The sequence below is a fragment of the Gopherus evgoodei genome, chromosome 1 (genome assembly GCF_007399415.2).
Source record: "Gopherus evgoodei ecotype Sinaloan lineage chromosome 1, rGopEvg1_v1.p, whole genome shotgun sequence".
In the NCBI taxonomy this organism is placed as follows: Eukaryota; Metazoa; Chordata; order Testudines; family Testudinidae; genus Gopherus; species Gopherus evgoodei.
This window is the reverse complement of record NC_044322.1, coordinates 127288573-127310602: the sequence shown is the minus strand read 5'-3', so window position 1 is coordinate 127310602 and position 22030 is coordinate 127288573. Positions and strand designations below refer to the sequence as shown.

The window sequence follows — 22030 nt, the reverse complement described above, 5'->3', positions numbered from 1 at the left end:
CTAAATCCATTTCAGTTGTTGGAATAATGGAGTCCCTAATGGATGTGGACAATGAAAAGGATGACACCCAAGATGCACCTCAGTCCCTGGGAAGCTTTCTGAGTCAGGGTAGGTTTGCTGCTCTGATGAGCGATGCGAGTTAGGAGTGGTCCCTTTAGTGTAACATTCTGTGACATCCAGAGGCTACTGAATGGCTGAGGCTGCCATCAGTGTCCAGAAAATGAACTGGGATAGAAGCTATCTTTCCCATTTCTCTGTTTTTGCATGTAGATTCGATGCTGGTAAAGATGCTAGCTGACAGCTCTATAGGTCGTTTACACACACAGCAATTACGGCACAACATCAACAACATTGCAAGATTCGATTCACACATATTGTGTGCTGCCATTGCATTTCACCCCTGTTCTGGAGGGCTCTTTGAGAGTTTGGGCTCTCTGCTGTACCTGCCAGCAAGGGAGGTCAGGTGACTAGTTCCAGTTTTTTGTGATGTTGACCCCTGTTGACTTGCAACTGGACTGAAACCCATCAAACTAATTCCCAACAGAGGCCACCAAATGGTTATTAGATCTGAATGACTGTTGGCTCCTCATCAGTTCATTTGCCCTGAGATAAGGTGTTAGTCTTTAAATATTCCTAGTAGAAGATGTCATTTCTTTCTACCTGCATATTTCTGATCAAAGTTTTGTTTTTATCTTTCTCACTCCTGCAGGTTTAAAGCAGATGTATCTTGACCAGCAGTTCTGTGATGCTACACTGGTGGTTGAAGGAAGGAGGTTTCCTTGTCACAGGTGGGTTTCTGCTCCATGCTAGTAGCTTCTGGATGTAAGAACCAGAAACTACATACTGTTGAAATAGAAGAAGTTATTTACTTGGGGACGTGAAGCAAGCTAATCTAGTATGCAGAACTCATAGCACCATGAAAAAAACTTAATAATAGGACAGGAGTTGGCAACCTTTCAGAAGTGGTGTCCCAAGTCTTCATTTATTCACTCTGATTTAAGGTTTCATATGCCAGAAGTACATTTAAACATTTTAGAAGGTCTCTTTCTATAAGTCTATAATATATAACTAAACTATTGTTGTATGTAAAGTAAACAAGGTTTTTAAAATGTTTAAGAAACTTCATTTAAAACTAAATTAAAATGCAGAGCCCCCCGGACCAGTGGCCAGGACCTGGGCAGTGTGAGTGCCACTGAAAATCAGCTCACGTGCCGCCTTCCGCACCCGTGCCATAGGTTGCCTACTCCTGTAATAGGACAATATCTAATCTGTATAAATGACACCTTTCATCACAAAAGATCCTACAGGGAACATTTCACCTAGAAATGAAATGCAGCCAAGAAGTGCAAAAGACATAGTAAAACTCTGGTGGGGGAGAGGAAAATTTCCCAAAGGCAACCCCCCTACTCTTACAGTATCCTATCTACCTATATCCCTTGGGATCTCCACAGAAAGTACAGCTCTCCTCTAAACAGAATATAAAAATGCACCATCATGTGCCATATTTATTGGGGGATTATATTTTTAGATAAAATTTTCCCTATTTACATTTAAAAAATCTGGATTTCCCCTAAACTGCCCTGCAAGATCTTTAAGTTAAGTAGGATTTTTTCTGGCTTCTGTGCCCCACAAGTGATCACAACATTGGTATTATGTACTATCCCAAGGATAGCGCCTCCTGCTGCACAGCAACTCCCACTACTAGTAGCACCATATGGAGAAAATAATTTCGATGCTGATTTTGGATTAAGAGACCTTCCTATTGAGTTAACCTTCACTATATCCTGGAGCACCCTAAGTTATCTCAGAGATCTCCCACCCAAATACTAAACAAGCCCTCCCCTGCCTAACTAGGAGAGACTTGATGAGATCAGAGTCTCCAGAAGTGAACTGGTTGCAAATACCACATGTAATCTCTTAGCACAGTTGCGTCTCTTGGTGCAGGGTGCTGTTGGCCTCAGTCAGCCCATACTTCCGGGTCATGTTCACCAGCTCCTTCAAAGAGTCCCAGGATGGGGAAGTTTTGCTCAAGGCTATAGCCCCTTCCATCATCCAAAGCATGCTGAATTATCTCTATTTAGAGGAGATATCACTTACTGCAGAGACTGCTGAAGAGTTGTTTATCGCATCCTGTAGGCTCCAGATCCTCCCACTAGAGGAGATCATTAGCAGGTAACTCACAATGACCTCACTGGTCTCCTCCTTGTACTTAGGGTGGGTGTGATGTAAGATTGTTTGTGAGGGTCTGTATGTGCTCTTTGGGTATAGATTGGGTGCATTATTTATGTATTGGAGAAACAAACGTCTCACAGCTGCAACACAAGCATTTCAATAAAATGTCATTTAAAAATCAACACATCTGGCCTGATTCCTGCATAAACATTTTGAAAAATTCTGTTGTAGGGGAACTGAATGACCCAGTGATAAGAATATTGGATCAAATAGGATTTGACTTTTAGGTTGTTGAGTCAAATTCAGTTCTGAGTAGAACGTACAAAACAATTAGACCAGTTTTCAGTTAAACAGAAGAGAAACCAGGGCCTGCATGTGCTGTGAAATCTGGAAGGGTTCTAGCCAGGAATGGGTTTGAAGCACAGTGGAAAAGAACAGCAAATGTGTGGGGGAAGTGTGACCTGCCCCTTCCCATGTTGTATAAAGTTTATAGATTAAATACAGGGTGTCCATTCCTAGAGTTTGATATCAGCATGACATTAACATAAAATAGTCAAGGGTGCCCTGCCTGGTTTGTCACAGTTTCAAGGAACTTTGTCTTGCCCCAAAATCTCATGAGACCATGTTATACAGTGTGTAAGCATGGGCAGCTAGCCCCTGGCGCCATACCTTCTGCCCGAGGCCCTGCCACCCCGCTCCCCTACCTCTTCCACTCCCCCTCCTCCACCGGAGATTCCCCCACTCCCCCAGCAGCTGACGGCCTCCACTCCCTAGCCCTTGGCTTCCCCACCTGAGCGCCCCCAGCCCCGGAGCACTGGGTGGTGTGCCTCCAGCACTGGATGGCCCCATCTGCCCCAAGTCCCAGCCACAGCTCGCTTCCGAGAAGAGAAGCAGCCTGCCTGGGCAGAGGTCAAAGGGGAAGTGGCAAGCAGGAGGGGGCCTCAGAGCAGAGAGTGGGTGAGGCCATGTGAGGCTGTTTGCGTAGGCTTAGCCTCCCCTGGCCTGCAATACCCACCACCCATGTGTGTGAGACAGGTGGGCGGTGGAGAATCACTCCTATAAATGATCCCAAGTGAAACATTTTGTTCTAGAAGATGGGGAACTGTTTATGTCCAGTCCAATAGAAGCTTGTGCGGTTTGGGAGAGGGCATGTGGTCTAATAAGGGAAGTTATTAGGTGGGGGACTCCTGGGTTTTATTCCTAGCTCTGCTACTGGTACCCTCTGTAACCTGATTAGGTCACTTCCCCCTCTGTATGTCAGTTTATCGTATTAAAGAATGCTCATACTAACACTGGCGGACTTCACAGAGAGATTGTGAGATTTGATGAATAAATATTTGTTCTTGAGTTCCCTGGGGTACTGCAGATAGAGAAAGTATTATTTGTGCAGTCTCAGATATTAAGACAGCTAGCAACCCAGAGTTATACATAGAGAACTGGGTGAAATATATTCAATAAATACCTTATTCGCCAAAAAAATTAAATTAGTTGGGAAACCCAACTGCTCTAGGGGCTATTTAATTATGTATACAAGGTGGAACAGCTTCAACAGGAGAGACTGAGTGAACCCTGCCCCAAAGCATCCACAGGCCAGTGGCTATAGCACCCTCCTGAGACAGAGAAGACCAATGATCAAATTTTCTGTCCAGGATCAAATCCTTCCCAGAGGAGGAAGAACATAGCTTGAGTGCGTGCCCTGACCCCTAGGACGAAAATTAGACAGCAGTTGCTTCCTTCTCCCACCATTTTGTGAATCTAACCTGAGATGAATGAAACATTTTGTTCAACCAAACCAAAATTGTCAACTTTTTTTGATTCAGTGAAATTTTCATATTTTTTGTTTTGGTTCAACCTAAAGCAATTTTAAATATTATTTTCAGAACTGATAGTTCCAAATAATCAATTAATCACCATGCTCTATACAGGGACAACCAATTCTCTGACACAATCAGGAGACTGAGCTTTCTTGGGAGCTCCTCAGTGACATTTATTCCCTTTGTTATTTCTTCCAGATTCTTTGTGAAGAATATTTCCATGGAGAACTGCCTTGGGATTTATGCACTGGCATATGCCCACAACCACAAAGATCTGCTTCATGCAGCAATGCACCACATCGGCTTGAATTTTGGGTCCATCTCTGAGGACTATGATTTCATGTGCCTGGACCTCAGCACTTTGACCAGCATCATCTCCTCGGACGACCTTGTAGTGGCCTCTGAACTGGTTGTCTACCAGGCTGTGCAACGCTGGGTGAGGTTTAAACCAACCAAGCGCCTCCCAGTGCTTTCTATGCTCATGAGGCATGTACGCCTTCCTTTCCTGACCCGTGAAGCACTTGCAGAGATCCAGGCAGACTCAGAACTTTATGGGGATGTTCAGATGTGGTGGAAACAACTGGTTGGGGAAGAAAGGCTGTGGGAGAGTGGGGGACTGAGGCAGGGTATATATGATGAGTGTATTGTGTGCATGGAGCTGCACAGGTACAGGATTCAACATGTGGAGAATGACTATTCAGAGTTTGACATTGATTCTGACTTGCTTTCTGGAATGGATTGTTTTGATCCTTATACAGGAAGGTGGAAAAAGCTGCCAGGTTTGAAATGCCTGAGACATCCTGCCAGCACAGCTGTGGAGCACAAGCTTTACCTCTCTGGAGGGAAACACCGAGATGGCTCTTGTTCAGACACTCTTTATGAATACAATTCTTTTACTGGCCAATGGATACAGCTCCCCTCCATGTCTATGCCCCGGGATTCACATGGCTTTCTAGCCTGTAACCTGAAACTGTATGCTCTTGCGGGACGAAATGACAGACACGGACTCACTTCTGCTGAGAGCTTTGACTTGGTGCAGAAGGCATGGACTCCCATCTCCAACTTGCCATTTCGGCTGATATATTTTGCTTCCACAGTGTTGAAGAATAAGTTGTACCTAATAGGTGGAGAAGCTTTGGCAGTAGTACCTAAGCTAGTTTATAGCGGCATTCTGATCTATGACATTACCTTAGATATGTGGACTCAGATGCCTCTGGATTTTAAGTGCTATGAAACATCTGCTATCTCTATGAATAATGGGATCTGTGTTATTGGTGGGTTCTGTGAAGAAAAAGGTAGACCACTGACTCCAAGAGGTACTACAGAAGTCTCCTTTCTGTCCAGTAGAAAATGTTTTTTCCTCAACGAAGATGGCAAAGTATGTCAGGAAGTTGTAATTCCAGAATTACCAGAAACATTTGCCTTTGCTGGTGTGGTTTGTTGGCAGAGGAGAATCTACTTGATGGGTGGTATAAATTGTTATCAATTATGCAACAGGATTTTCTACTGGGAGCCAGGTGATTCCAGCTGGACTGAGTGCCAGGAACATGTTCCCAGTATAGAGGGGTTTATCAGAATATTTAAATGTGTGACACTGAAGATACCAAAAAATATACTCTACCCCTTCTCCAAGAAATATCTGTAACCCCTACTACCATCAGAGATACAGATTGCTGCTTTTCAGACACTTGCTAGTGCCTGACCCCTTCACAGTGCAACTAGCATTGAAATATCCCCTCCAGAAAAACTCTCTCTATACCTAAACATCAGTTTACCTCACTCATGCTCACCTGGAAATCAGTAATAGTTTTAAGATTGACTTCAATGGAATCGGAATATGTTCCACAGGATTCCATTGAATTCAAATAGGCTACATTTGAGAAAATTCTTGGTTCACACAAGGAGCTGGTTTAAATTCAGTCTCAGCATCACTTGGCTTAAAACCATTTTAACACCACTAGACATCAGTTAAAGGGCACAAATCCTTTTCTCTGCCTTCCTTTTCCTGTCCATTTCTCTCCTCCTTTTACCCAGCTATTGAAATTAAATTCAGTGGAACAAATTTCTAGCTAGGGTAACATCACTGGAATCAGGGGTTAATTTGGCTCATTGTATTCAACCGAAGAATAATTTTGTTCCCCATATCAGAGTGGCTGTGTTTCAAAATATTTGTTTATGGAGGCTGCTTGGTGAAGCTTGTGAACTGTTGCTCCGATGGATCACTGTAAACAGTAATGGTTTTAAGATCTTATTAAAGCCCTTTCCTTGTTATGGTCAGACACGAGTTTGTCTCTTAAAGCAGGTGTCTTGGCTCAATGATAAAGCTGAATAAAGAAAATGTTATTAAAAATCATGTTAATATGGTCTTTGTTTTGGTAATAAAATATGAAGATTTTCACTTCTAGCCTATTCAATGATTCTCCCAACCCGAGTCATTACCCAATACCATTTAGTGACTTCTCTGCAAAGAGTCACTACGTGTCAGTGTAGTTCCTAGTGGGCAGAAAAGACCAATAATTTTATGGGTCACTCTGTTGTCAAGCTAAGCAGAGAGGCTATGAATTGAATCACTCACAGAATCATGGAATCATAGAAATGTAAGGGTGGAAGAGACCTTGAGAAGCTATTAAGTAAGTCCAGCCCCCTGCAGTGTGGCAGTACCAAGTAAACCTCAACCATCCTTGACAGATATTTCTCCAATTTGTTTTTAAAAGCTTCCAGTGATGAACGTCCATGTCTCCTCATTTACTTATTTAAACATCTTAAACATTGGCACAGTTACCTCATTGTCCTAGTAGTCTATGCGCCAACAGAGGAGTCTGTTGACTCAGTTAAAGATCATTTATTTGGTCAACTGGAACATCTAGTATGCACACTCCCTCCACATGATAATCTCATGATCCTGAGTGTACAGAAGCCTTTGCTAAATCGGAAATGTTGTCCCCAACATTCAGGCTTCACGAGGAACAGGTCCACATTAGAAGTCATTGTGGCCATTTGCTTGTTGTTGGAGATACATCGTGAGTTCAGGAAGCCCCTGCATGTAGCGTATGAGCTTAAGGCTGCATTTGATTCAGTAGACTGTGTCGCATTATGGAAGGACTTAAAGAGCGTAGGAGTCCCTAGCACTCCTCTGGACTTGATTAGAGAGCTGCATAATGGAACCACTGCTCGTGTTTGTCTGGGAACCAGATGTCAGCTCCTTTTAAATTCATATCTGGTGTTAGGCAGGGCTGCTTTCTGGCCCCTGCATGCTTTTGTCAGGCAATGGATTTCATAAAGCAGGGTTCTGTCCGGTCCACAGGCATTGAGATTGGTGATCTCTCGCTCACAGACCTTGACTATGTTGATGATGTAGTTCATTTAGTACAGAGCTCCGACAGGTTTCATGAGGCACTCCAGCCTCATGGAGGAGGAGTCAGCAAAGATTGGTTTCCATGTTTTGTAGTCAAAGACAAAACTACAAAATCTAGGACAAGGTCCGCCTCCGATTTCAATCTCTTTGAACAACGAAAACTTTGAATCAGTTTCCAGCTTTTTCTATCTGGGTTCTATATTTACCAGCTCCTCCAATTCTCACATGGAGGTTCTCCATTGGACTGGGATCACAGCATCCACCACAGGCTGTTTACAATGAATATGGAATCAACATCGTCTTAGTATGACAACAAAGTTCAGGATTTCTTTGAGCAATATCCTTCCCATACTGTTGTATGGCTGTGAAACATGGACACTACATCACGCAGACTGGACAAAGCTGAAGACTTTCCACACAAAAAGTCAATGTCATATATTGAGCATAAAGTGGAATGACTTCATGTGTAATGCAGATGTTTATGGTTGTTCGGGTCTACAGACTACTGGGGCCATTGTCCACAGGCCATTGCCTTATGCTTTTCGGACATGTGCAAGGATGCACAAGATGTTCCAATGAACGTCATTCTACGGGTGGCTTGTAACATCTGGGATAAAATTCCACCAATTGAGGGGTGGAGGTGGCCCAGAGGCAGACCCCCATTACATGGGTTCATCAAGTCTGTTCCAATGTTTGACTCTCAGGCCATCAAGCCTTCACGGTTGTGTAGGTGTGGACCAAATGGTGAATGATAGCTACGGCTGAAGAAGAAGAAGAAGAAGAAGAAGAAGAAGAAGAAGAAGAAGAAGAAGAAGAAGAAGAAGAAGAAGAAGAAGAGTGATGGGGACTCCACAACCTCCTTTGGAAGCCTATTCCAAAACTACGCTTTTAGTTAGAAAGTTTTTCCAAATATCTAATCTAAATCTCCCTTGCTGCAGATTAAGCCCATTACTTCTAATCCTACCTTCAGTGGACATGAAGAACAACTGATCATCATCCTCTTTCAACAGCCCTTAACATATTGGAAGACTTTTATCAGGTCTCCCCTTAATTGTCTTTTCTCAAGACTAACCATGCCCAGTTCAATCTTTCCACATTGGTTAGGTATTCTAAACCCTTTATCATTTTTGTTGCTCTCCTTTGGATTTGTCCACTTCCTTCCTAAATTGTTATGCCCAGAATTGAACACAGTACATCAGCTGGGACCTCACTGGTGCCAAGTGGAGTAGGACAGTTACCTCCTGTGTCTTTCATACAACACTCCTGTTAATACCCCCCAGAATCATCTTAGCCTTCTTTTGCAGCTGCATCACATTGACAAGTCATATTCAGTTTGTGGTCCACTATAATCCCCAGATCCTTTTTAGCAGTATTACTATCTAGACAGTTACTCCCCATTTTGTAGTTGTGCATTTAATTTTTCCTTCCTCAGTGAAGGACTTTGCACTTGTCTTTATTGAATTTCATCTCATTGAGTTCAGACCAATTCTCCAATTTGTCAAGGTCATTTTGAATTTTAAATATGTCCTCTAAAATGCTCACAACCCCTTCTAGCTTGATGCTATCTGCAGATTTTATAAGCAAACTCTTTACTCCATTATCCAAGTCATTAACAAAAATATTGAATACATCCAATACTGATGCCTGCAGGACCCCTCTAGATATGCCTTCCCAATTTGACAGTAAACCATCGATAACTATTCTTTCAACCAGTTGTGCACCCACATTATAGTAAATTCATCTGTGCCACATTTCCCTAGTTTACTTATGAGAATGTCATGCAGAACTGTGTCAAAAGCCTTACTAAAATGAAGGAATATGATGTCTACTACTTCCCCCCCCCCCCAGACACTAGGTCAATAATGCTATCAAAGAAAGAAATTAAGTTGATTTGGCATCATTTTTCTTGACAAATCCATGCTGACTATTCCTTATAACCCTATTAATAATAATCATTTGCTCCAGTATCTGTCCAGGTATTGAAGTTATGCTAAGTGGTCTGTAATTCCCCTGGTCTTCCTTGGTACCCATTTTAAAGATAGGTAATATGTTTGCCCTTCTCCAGTCTTCTGGGCCCTTTACTATCTTCTGGAGGTTCTCAAAGATAATTGCTAATTGATCCGGGATTGCTTCAGCTAGTTCTTTAAGTACCCTAGGATGAATTTCATTAGACTCTGCTGACTTGAATACATCTAACTTATCTAAATATTCTTTAACCAGTTCTTTCCATATTTTTATTGCATTCCTTCCTCCTAGTTGTCAACATTAATTAGGTTGTGTATCTGGTCATCGTTAAACTATTTAATGAAGATTGAAGCAAAATAGGCATTAAGCATCTCAGCTTTCTTGATGTCATCAGTTATTAGCTCTTCCTCCCCACTAAGTAGAGGACCTACACTTTCCTTCATCTTTCTTTTGCTCCTAATGTATTAAAAGAACCTCTTCTTACTGGTTTCTTTGTCCCTTGCCAGGTGTAACTCATTTTGTCTTAGCCTGTCTGATTTTGTCCCTACATACTTGTTCTGTTCTTTTGTAGTCCTCCTTATCAATTTGACCATGCTTTCACTTTTTATAGAATTCCTTTTTGATTTTCATGTCATTAAAGACCTTCAGATGGAGATATATTGGCATCTTACTCTTCGTCCTATCTTTCCTTTGCATTGGAATAGTTTGCAGTTGTGCCTTTAATATGGAGATTTAAATTCCCTCTTCCCATATGAGATGGGAATGGAATTAAACTACAGAGGAAACTGGTCAATTGAATAACCGATTCCTAGAAACTGGAGATGGGAGAGACCTGTTAGGTCCCACCCAGTCTATCCCCCTTAGTCTGGGCAGACTACCAGCTATTTCCTAGGACTTCATCAAGTCTAGTTTTATATGTCCCAAATAATGGGTTTTCTGCCACTCTCCTTGGGAGGAAATTTAAAAGTTATTTCTGATATCCAATTTCACTTTGCCCTTCTGTAATTGCATACCATTTCTCTGAGTTACTTACCTTTTTTCAAACTTTAAATAATTATTCTCGTATCTTAATGTTTACATTCTTCTAATATTATTAGGTTGTTACCATCTATCCCTTTCACTTTGGCATCATTTAGGAAATTTCAACATATTAGGTTCCCTTTGAATATTTACTCACATATTGATTTCTCCAGACTCTCATAATTTTGTTGTTGTTTTTCTCTGAACTTTCTCCAGTTTTCCAGTGCTCTTCTTGTACTTGATTCTCTGTCACTATAAGAAGTGCATTCAAAAAGGCAAAGACTTTACAGAACTGCTCCAAGACTTGTCATCAGTGTACCATAGTGATCACTGAATGTGACAAGGCTTCATTTAACCTAAACCTTTAAAAAAATCATAAGGAATAAGGCAAATCTCACTGGAACTCTGCCTCATTCAATCAACTTTTTGCATTTTGTTAAAATTTGGGGGAAGTTGAAAAACTGGCTCATCTACTCTCCAAATTCTTTCAAGTTCCCAAAGTTTTCAGGAGTTGTGAAGAGGTGGTGTAGTCCATTTTCCAGTGTCCTGCAGATCTGCTAAGTTCTTACAGGCAACTGGATGATATCTGTTCTAGTTGCAATGCTCAAGGATTTAAAATTTTACATGCTATTGGATGAGGTTTTCAAGGTTTATGGTCCACAAATCCCACTGAATTTCAAAGAGATCTTAGTGGCTAAATCTCTTAGATACCTTTGGAAATCCCATCTTCAAACAGTAAAGATATGCATGCTAAACTAATTCCTATAGACTTTTGATGGTCTGCAGAGGCTCTTGCAGATTTACCAGTGCTTTTCCTACAGAGACCTGCCTAATTGAATTAGTTGGGATTTTAAACATTTGTTCTATATTACAAAATTCCACACACATTACTTAAGCATGCATGCAATGTGCCATTAGAACACTGGAAGATCATTATTCTCATAAGTTCCATCATGAGTTCTAGGTAGCCTATAGGTATAGGTAGGAAAGATATAGATATGGCTTAAAACAATAATTCAAAAGCTTACAGGTCTCAAGACTGTTAAGAAAATAGCTTATCCAAACTAACTAAAGCCCAAGTTCCAATTACTTGACATTTGTAACTAACCCATAAATGACTCTATATCACAAGATGGAGTGATGTTGTAAATAAGTGTTGCTAAACTGCTGACAGGTCACCACACGATCAGTGGTGACCAGTTTATACCAGCTTTAGACATTTTAAGTTAGGGACATCAGCAGATGTTCCATCACAAGAATGCCAGGATAACTAATTGATGTATATGCTATTAAGCTTGAGGTAAAAGGCCTCGTAACATGAAGGAGGTGGCCACCGTGACATTAGCAGGGTGAGGAAATGCAGATAAGGAAAAGGGGCTCAAATCTCTATGGAATATGCATTAGGCATAGTGAGTATCAGCATAATGCATTCTAAAAGCTGTATTCCGCCCTGTGCGCCAGAGGAGATGTCAGGATGACAGCCACTGGTGAGGATGATAATGAGGATGATGACTAACACATCAGGTTTTCCCACAAGGTATGGTGTGAGTATATGAATGATTAGATATTAATTTTATATTATTTCTACCTTCTTTCCTGGGTTGGAGTATTTGTGACTTTGCTAATTGTGCTAATAAAGATATTAAAAAGCCTTAAGGCATGTCCTAAGTGTGAGCGTCTCTACCATTCACATCTGGGTTCTAATCCTAATAATAATTCTCACAACTCTGGGTCTGATCCTGAGGCAAGACCCTGCCAAACCACAGAATGTTAAATTAAGGGCTTCTAATTAATATATAATCAATCTCGAACCAACTAAAAAAACTCAGCATAAAAAGTACAATTTTCAAACTCTTCCAGCTCACTTCACTCAAAACAGATTTTCACTAGAACACCAAAAGACACATATGTGGCCTAGGACACTGCATCCCTCTGCCAACTAGCTTTCTAACCTCTCCTGATGAGATACTAGAGCAGCTCACAACACTTTTGTCTAAAAGCAAAAGTGTATTTTTTTCACATCTTTCATTACCAAGAGCAGCAGAACCATTTCTCCTTTCATGTAGTCTGCTGTCTACGTTCCAGAAAAAAAAGTCAACATGAAGCAGACACCAGACCTTGAAAATTCCAGCACCAAAACTGAAAGTTTGAGGGGAAAAAAGTTCCTTAAAAATGGAAATATTTAGGCAACCTATTGTTTATGGATTAGTTATCACTTAATGCAACTCATGGTGAGTGCTGACATTCTGGGTTCTTTCTCATGGTCTAAGGTTTTTGCTCCTTAATAACTACACACAATAACTACAAACAATTCCTAAAATCTTCATTTGGTATAAACTGGTATAGCTCCAGTGTCTTAATTAAGAAAAGTGAACATTGGTTTTTTAACTTGCAATGGAGCGACACCAATTTACACCAGTTAGCCCTCTAGCTTTACACATATGGGGAACATTTCAAGTTAAAACAGCAGCTTTTCTTTCTTAGCCCTGGTCCACTATGAGTTTAGGTCGAATTTAGCAGTCTTAGGTCGATTTAACCCTGCACCCGTCCACATGATAAAGCCATTTTTGTTGACTTAAAGGACGCTTAAAATTGATTTCTGTACATCTCCCAGACAAGGAGATTAGTGCTGAAATTGACATTGCCTGGTCGAATTTGGGGTAATGCGGACACAATTTGATGGTATTGGCCTCCAGGAGCTATCCCAGAGTGCTCCATTGTGAACCCTTTGGACAGCACTTTCAACTCAGATGCACTGGAAAAGCTCCAAGAACTCTTGAATTTAATTTCCTGATGCTGATCGGCATAGGTTACCATGCAGATCTCACCAACAGAAATGGCTATGGAGTCCCAGAATCGCAAAAGAGCTCCTGCATGGACTGAACAGGGGGTACTGCATCTGATCGCTGTATGGGGAGATGAATCCATGCTATCTGAACTACATTCCAAAAGCCAAAATGCCAGAATATTTGAAAAAATCTCCAAGGGCATGAAGGACAGAGGCTATAACAGGGACATGCAGCAGTGCCGTATGAAACTTAAGGAGCTGAGGCAAGTCTACCAAGAAACCAAAGAGGCAAATGGCCTCTCCGGGTCAGACCCCCAGACATGCCTCTTCTGTGATGAACTGCATGCAATTCTAGGGGGTGCCCTCACCACTACCTCACTCCCGTTCATGGACTCCTGCAAGGGGGGAGTCTCAAGCAAGAAGGATGAGGATTTTGGGGACAAGGATGATGATGAGGAAGAGGAAGTTGAAGATAGCACACAGCAAGCAAGCAAAGAAACCATTCTCCCCAACTGCCAGGAACCGTTTATCACCCTGGAGCCAGTAGCCTCCCAACCCTCCCAAGGTGGGCTCCTGGACCTTGAATGTGGAGAAGGGACCTCTGGTGAGTGTTCCATAGCCTCCTCCCCCAGATGCCCAAGAACAAAGGGAAGGGGGCTCCAGGCACCCAACTACTCCACCCTAGAGGACTGCAAAGCAACAGAAGTCTGGCATTCAATAAGTTGTGAAATGCAGTGTGACCTTATCCTTTCCTCCTCCCCTCCTCTCCCACCTCAATGGGTGCTTCCCTCCGCTCCTACCCCTCCCAGGCTACCTTGGCAGTTATCCCTCTATTTGTGTGATGAATTAATAAAGAATGCATGAATTTTAAACAACAATGACATTATTGCCTCTGCAAGCAGTGATCGAAGGTGGGGAGGGGAGGGCGGTTGTTTTACAGGGAAGTAAAGTGAACCTAGGGGGCAGGTTTTCATTAAGGAGAAACAAACAGAACTTTCATACCATAGCCTGGCCAGTCATGAAAATGGTTTTCAAAGCTTCTCTGATGTGCAGAGGGCAACGGATGACATGTACCCAAAACCACCTGCGACAATGTTTTTGCCCCATCAGGCATTGGGAGCTCAACCCAAAATTCCAATGGGCAGTGGAGACTGCGGGAACTGTGGGATAGCTACCCACAGTGCAACGCTCCAGAAATCAACACTAGCCATTGTACTGTGGATGCACTCCGCCGACTTGACCTTAGAGAAGAAACACAATTGACTGTATAAAATTGCTTCCTAAAAAATCATCTTCTATAAATTCAACCTAATTTCATAGTGTAGACATATCCTTAGGTCATATCTGAAATGATGGAAACATTAATAGGGTTGTAACCAAAACATTCCAGACTTGCTCACAGAGTTGCTAATTGTCTAAAGTCAGTTTTACCTGTTACAGTTTACCTGTGTTACTGACAAACACAGAAAAAAATATATTTAAAAGATGCTCCCTTTTATGACTGGGAAATGTGGTAAGTGATGACTGTTATCTTCTCAATGCTAACATTGTGGCTACTTCCTCAAACAGGCAGAGTCTTTGGTCCCCTGGAGGTCACAAGATAATATAAGAGAGCAGACTCAAAAACAAAATCAATAAATAGTGTATACTATGTCTCCCATTTGGGTTACTTGAGGTTTCATTCTTTCTCAGGCCACAGAATATTACCCAGGCTATATATGGCAGCTCTTTTCCAGAGCTTTCCAATAGCCTTTTTAGTCCAAATGATCTTCGTTCATAAGCAACTTTGTGCACAGTTTGGAACACGTCTGAAAGCTCAATACTCAAAAGTTCAGGAATACATCATGTTCCTTCTTGACATTACAGGCCTTTCATTATGGCTAAGAGGCTCTCTTTAAACTCTAGGTCACAGTTCATTGGTCTAAAAGGCTTTTGCTTTTTTAACCATGTCTTTTCGACAGATAGGCTAGGTCCATTCATTCCATTGTAATGGCAAATCTTGAGTCTATCTGACCTTACATGAACCAACTATAATTCTAGGTGCGACCTTACCAAAGCTATAGTAAGGGATTGCCACCCCCATGACACTCATTCTCCCTGACACCTACTCTCCTGCGGCTCCTTATCTTACTTCCCATCCTTTTTGTGACTTCTAATCTTCCCAAGCCCTCACCACTATCAACTCTGTTATTGATTCCCTCAACTCCATTCTCTCCTCCATTCTCAATTCCTTTGCCCTTCTCTCTCCTGATGCACTGTCCACTCCCCCAAGGCACAACTTTGGATCATGCCTTACATTTGCTTCCTTCTTTCCTGACCCTAGGCTCTTTAGCTATCAGCCTTAAGTAAAATGGCATATATTGACAGCCTATTCCTTCATTATTTGAAACCCAAAATTCCTCTTGATTCTTATCATAGTTTTGGGAATTGGGGGAAATGCAGGATCAGATCATTGTATTGTATTATCCCAGAACATTCTAGCCCAATGTATTCTTCTCCCTAGACCTGTGGAATCAGATATATGGTGCAAATCTGATATGTTGCACAGTGTTCAAAGCTGATATTTGAATGTTAAAGCCTGCAGTTCCATACTAATTGTGGATTTAAAACAATATACACCATGCAAACTTACTGCATGGCACATCTGAATTCTATTTAATCCTAAAAAGCTTATTTAAATAAATGACTGTTATTACTTCAGATGTAATCTCTATTCTTTATACCAATAAATTATTACCTCCACTCTTGCAGAGAGATGTACATGGATTATTACTACAATTCTGGGTAACTCACATTTGAGAAATACTTCTAGAAATGAGCTGATATTGAAACATCATGGTTCCTTATATTTCCTTCATACTGATGGGAGCATCCAACTGTCACGTAATAATTCTTTGCAACCATACCACATGCACAGTCTCTAAAGCAGGAATCAGCAACCTTTGGCATGTGGCCCATCAGTGAAATCCGCTGGAGGGCCGAGACAGTTTGTTTACCTGCAGCATCCGCAGGTTCAGTCAATCACAGCTCCCACTGGCTGTGGTTCACCGTTGCAGGACAATGGGGGCTGCAGGAAGCAGCGGCCAGCACATCCCTCTGCCCATACTGCTTCCCACAGCTCCCATGGGCCTGGAACGGTGAACCGCAGCCAGTAGGAGCTGTGATTGGCTGAACCTGCAGATGCTGCAGGTAAACAAACCGTCCCAGCCCACCAGTGGATTTCCCTGATGGGCCACGTGGAAAAGGTTGCTACTCCTTGTTCTAAAGTGTGATACTTGAAAAAGTTATGTCATAACGTCAACGGTAAGCCTGTTCCTACTAAAGTGGATGGAATTCTATGCCTTATGTTATACAAAAGGCCAGAGAGCTGATCATAATGGTCCCTTCTGGCCCTTAAATGTATGGGTGAAATCCTGGTCCTGTTGAAGTCAGTTGCAAAACTCCCATTAAATCTTGTTCCTTTAAGTCTCTACCAATTTATTCTCACATAGGATTAAGCTATGTATTTGGTTATATTAATGTGCCCTAATTTTAAAGCTTGCATTTTTTCTTAGAATTAATACCATTAAAAGAATACTTCATGAAGCCTGGCCCATTAATCATTTGAGCAGCCTACCAAGAGCCTTGAATAATTCTCCATTACTAGTAATTTTAAAAATCAAGATTTTTCCCCCTAAAATATATGCTCTAATTCAAGCAAGAATTAATTTAGGGAAATCCTATGGTCTTTGTTCTACAAGAAGTCAGTCTGGGTCACAATGATCCCTTCTGGCTTTATAAGCTATGAATCTATGAAACAGAGCAGAGGACCAAAGGTTCGGTGCTGTAATGCATTCCCCTGACCATGTCACACAAACTCTTTCTCTACGTTTTCCATACATACTCACAATGGGGTGCTTCCATGGCAAAGTTCCATATATGGGGGCCTATGCCCGTTCTCAAAAACTTCCCCCACTCTGTTCAGCGGAACCACACAAGTTTTACGTTTGGAGTGTGCAAGGTGCACAAAGAGCCAGTAAAATCAAGAAGCTTCATGGAGAGGCTTCTGAATTACTTCATGGCTTAGCAGGCAAAAGTCAGCCACTTGGGCTGGACATTAGCCTGAAGATTTGGCCCTCATCGGCTGCTGATGTTAAAATTCTCCACTAATGTTTTCTGGCAAAACGTAATAATGCCTGTACAGTTGGTGCTTTTCAAAAAGATATAATTTGTGGAAGAACTGTAACAACAGCTGAGAATTGTCCACTACTTACTATGACATTCTGGCCAATACTTCCAAAAGGAAATGCCTAAAGTAAGGCTGCTAAATCCATATTTAGATATCTAAGGTGATCTGATTTTCTAAAGTGTTGAGTAGCAAGCAGCTTCCAGTGAAGTCCATAGCATCACCTGGGTGTTAACTGAGAGCAAATTTGGCCCACTTGGTTCCAGTTCAGTTTTCCTTGAATTCTCTGCAGCAAATGCAAAATGTCAGCATTCTGTACTCTACAATGAAAATGTTGAGCTACAAGGGTGAAAGTGGTTGCTAGTCTAAAGATATCCCTCAGCCCCATAAAAATACAAAATGTTAACCTTCTTAGGTGTCTGTGGTAATCTTTCTGATGCATGCAAACTAAGCAAGCACTGTATCACCTTTTCTTTATATATGTTTGGCATCTGTAATAAGGAAACTCACACACTCTTAACTTGGCACATAATGGATCAGTTTGAATAATAAATGAAAAAAAAAGTTTTGTTTCCTTTTGCCAAAGTTTTGGTCAATAGGATTGATACTGAAGAAAGTAATGCTGCCAGAGGGAGTTCTCATAGCTAAAACACACTGTTTTCATGTTCATTAATATCCCAGGTTCTTATTTGCCTTTGCCTTTAGAATAACCATATCTATTTGGCACAGAAACCCTGTTTGGATTGTGTTTGCTCTCCCTGATTGGATTCAAAATGAAAAGCTGTCTTTCTCCATAGGCTGATTCCTTTTCAGTGTCTAATCGGCAGCATGGCCTGAATCCCAATTACAGGTTAGAGACTTGATGAATCTACTCCAAGAATATTAATTTAATGCTTGGAATACCACCAAATAGAGTGAATGTATTATGGTAGGCCTTACTGCATGACATATCTATTTGATGGTATTAATCCCAAGGAAAAAATGAAAGCTTTAAAATGAGACCACATTAAAAAAACAAATACACTGCTCAATGAGAATAAATTACTAGAGTCTTAAAGGAACCGGTTTGGGTGAGGAGGCAGATTTTGAGATTTATTTTGTTTTTACTACTTGAAACAAAATCCAATAAAGCCATGATTTGAAAAGTAATAATGTGTCACATTTTAAATAACTCTTACCTAATGATGGTAAAATACTACACCATGGGCGCATGAGAACCTGCTCACATCTTAGTTAGTTACTCTCCTCCTCTTCCCTGCTTTCTTTCCTCCCTGTGTCTGTGAGCAGCAGTTTTTGAGATTCCAATGGAACTGCAGTCACAGACTCTCTCACATGAAGGAGGAGTTACTGCTACCACAGCCTACAGAGAAATGCCCCAGGTCTTTTTTCTTCTCTGTTTGATTTCCAACCTCCTTTATCAGCGAAAGATGCTCAAAGTGTTTTCATTTAATCTCCTGATTTTTTTAAAAAAGTACATATAAAAAGAAACTCTTTGATTATTAGAATCCTTGACTTACATGGAATAGAGGGAAAAAAGAAGGAAGTACAAAGAGATTTATAAAAGACCTTGAATTATTTGTAAAGCTCTTCTGGCATTTCCCAATGTTAAATGTGGTGGTGTCTTTGTCATTCTATCTCAGAGCCCTTACTACTGCCCTCTTTGAAGTTTGGATAGTTCCCTGGGAGATCGCCTCTCTCCTTGTACCATATGATCACAGATGAGATCAGTGAATGGGAGAAGTCCTATAAGTGTATTCGCCAATGCTTGAACTTGCTTCCCCCTTGATTTACCAGGGCCTGGATTTGTTAACTTTTTGGTCATCATGCTAAACTTATGCATTCTCCTAGGTATTTGGGCATGAGATAGTTTGAGTGAGGATGTTTTTAATCATCACTGAAGCAGTGACAGATGAGTTGTTTATTTATTTTCGGTGGAACAGGCAGCCTATTTTTCTATGCAATACTGGTTTGATATTGCTTGTTTTAATTTATGCCAAGGTGCAGGGAGCACAGGATGGATGCCTGTTAGTCAGAATATCTTTTAGAATAATAAATTGAAAAATAATAAATACATTTCTCTCCTTTAGTGGTCTTTTAGGGAAGAAACATACTTATCTGCTTAAAGGATTCAATCCTATTCTATTGACTTGAATCAGAGTTGGTCCAGGCTCAAAAATGTGGTGCTTCTGTGAAGAGTGATTCTAAATACTTCACAGTGGGGTTCCATGTTTATTGTCTCATTAACTCTTCATCCCATCTGTGCAATTGAAAAGTAGGATTTTGTTTGTGGTGGTCTTTGAACTGCCATCCTGGGATTTGAAAATCAAACTGCTTGTTGATCAGAATCATAATAAACAATCTGTAGGAGACATCCTGCCCATAATAATATCTGGGCAATTCCTCTGTCCTCAGTTTCTATCCCCAGGTGCACTTTACAAACTCATTGAATCAGATTTTCAGCTCCATTACACTGATGTAAATCCAAACCAATCCCCTTGTCTTGAACAGTTCTGTAAAGTCACTAGCAACCTCTTCCTTGCTAAGCTGAATTTCCGTTCCATTGTTTAAGTATTTTTCACACATCACTTCCTTCAGCAGAGCTCTCTGCCTGTAGATCCTAACTGTAAAATAATACCAATGCTTGAAAGTTAATGACCCCTCCAAAAATTATTTCAAATTACCAACAATTGAAAATAATTTTTTATTGAAATTGATTGATTGAAACTGGAACACTTTATTCAATGCTGTCTAAACCAGGAGACTGAAAAATATAAGTTGAGTTAATAAATACCGAATATGTTCCTTTTGAATAGTATTACTAGCTAAGAACATCCATAGTGTCCTATATAAAACAGCTGTTGAAAAGTCCAGCCATAAAACTATCTGTGTTTACAAGATTTTATTATATAAACCTAATGGCTCCCACAGTTTTAATGCATTTACTTCCCTGCAAAAAAAAAGTTTTCTCTGTTGCTTATGAACAGCTAGCCCATCTCCCTAAAGGAACTTTTATTCCTACAATAAAATCAATGCAATAAAAACTAGTGATGCATTTTATTTCATTATTGCTTCTTGAAGAAACACATTTTATTGTAATATTTCATACACTATCCACTGCTGGCAATGTAAAAAGTAACTATCTAATAAAATTTAGCAGAGTGCCTTTGGAAACCTGATTAAAAATAGCATAGCAGGCCAGTGAATACAGTTTTCACTTTTTAATTTACCACTTAAAGATGGTGTCGAGAGACTAAATATGGAATCCAGCTTCCCCCATTCCATTTGGTGCACCTGCCTCTTTTTCTAAAAAACAAAGACATGTTTGAAATATTCAACAATGTGAAGAACCCACATGAGCAGTCAGAAGAAAGTGCATTGTCAGCCCCTGGAAGAACTCATAGTTAGAGCTAGGCAACATTTTTCAGTCAGATGGCAAATAGAAAAAATGTAAACAATTTGTTTTGACTTTTTATTTTTAAAATTTTATTTTGAAATTTAGTTGGATTGTTTAATAAATTATTTTTAAAAAGTAAAACCACTCAAAAATGGAATGACACAAATTTAAAAACTGAAAAAAAAATTGTTTTGGCTGGAACAAAATGTTTCATTTGACCGAAAACAATTTTGTTTTTCACTTTTTTGTTTTAATGAGAAAAACTGAAAAAATTCAGTGTAGGGTAACCTTTTTTTTTTTTTGCAGTCACCAAACCAAAAAAAATCGATTATTTTCACAGTTGTACTCACAGGTAACTATCTAGATTATCCTAAATTCAGTTTGAAATGGAAATGACCTGCCTCATATGTTGCAACAGATTCCATTTACACAAAGTGCAAACTCATGTGTTCAAAGTTACTAGGAAGAGAGAGAGACACACACACATATGTTTTGGAAAGTTTTATGTGCTGTCCTTAAAAAGGAAGGATGATCTTTTGTTTAAGGAACTGACTTGAGAACCATGAGATGTGGTTTGCAACACCTTACTCTGCCAGTAATTTTCTGGCTGACTTGGGACAAGTCACTTAATCTCTATGTAACCCTTCTGCCAGGTGGAGCCAGCAGCAGCAAGGGCTTTGTTCAGTATCTAGGGATTCCTTTTCAACAATACAACACAAAACTGGCTTGAGATCCCACCCAGTGACCTGGGACAATTACACACCACTCCCTGGGCTCCTCTAAGAGGCAATACTTCTCCTCTTGTAAGCACAAAGTCTGAGTATAGCAAAAACTTTTAATAAAAGGAGGGAAGTAACTCAGCATTAATTTGGAAAAACACTGCAACTAGAGTCCATAAACGCAAACCCTGAGCAATATACCCACCCCCAAGTAAGCTGGGCGGTGTCCTTTTCCCCTCAGGGTCTTAAGTCCAGCAACCCAAAAGTCCCTTTTAAGTACCCATCCCTTCTCTGTACCCTACTCACAATTGCTGTCCTTGGCCCGTGCAGTCCCAGAGTTCAGAGGTTCATCCGAAGAGTGTGGAAGCTGGTGTTAAGGAGGCACCTTAGATCATGCACTTCTTGGGCACTCGCTCATTGCCCCAACGGCTGATTGCCACGCCTCTAAAGGGATCTCCTCTGGCCCTCTCCACCAGCTTCTCTGCTGGCTGCTTGCCACACCGCTCTGCCAGACACACTGCTGGCCGCGCCATTCTACCAGCTACCTGCTCACCAACATGTCTTCATGGCCTCCACTCTTTACACAGGGCTCAGTGATTTCAGCTGTTAGTGGGGGATCCTCAGTGCTGGTGCACACT

General features: G+C 40.9%; 1 long non-coding RNA gene across 1 annotated transcript; it reads left to right on the top strand.

Annotated features, from left to right (window-relative positions):
- Window positions 1-427: 427 nt before the first annotated feature.
- Window positions 428-13483, top strand: LOC115646269. Its single transcript, XR_003998979.1, has 3 exons — window positions 428-439; window positions 1100-1110; window positions 13392-13483. It is a non-coding gene; the product is annotated as an uncharacterized LOC115646269 (long non-coding RNA).
- Window positions 13484-22030: the final 8547 nt, after the last annotated feature.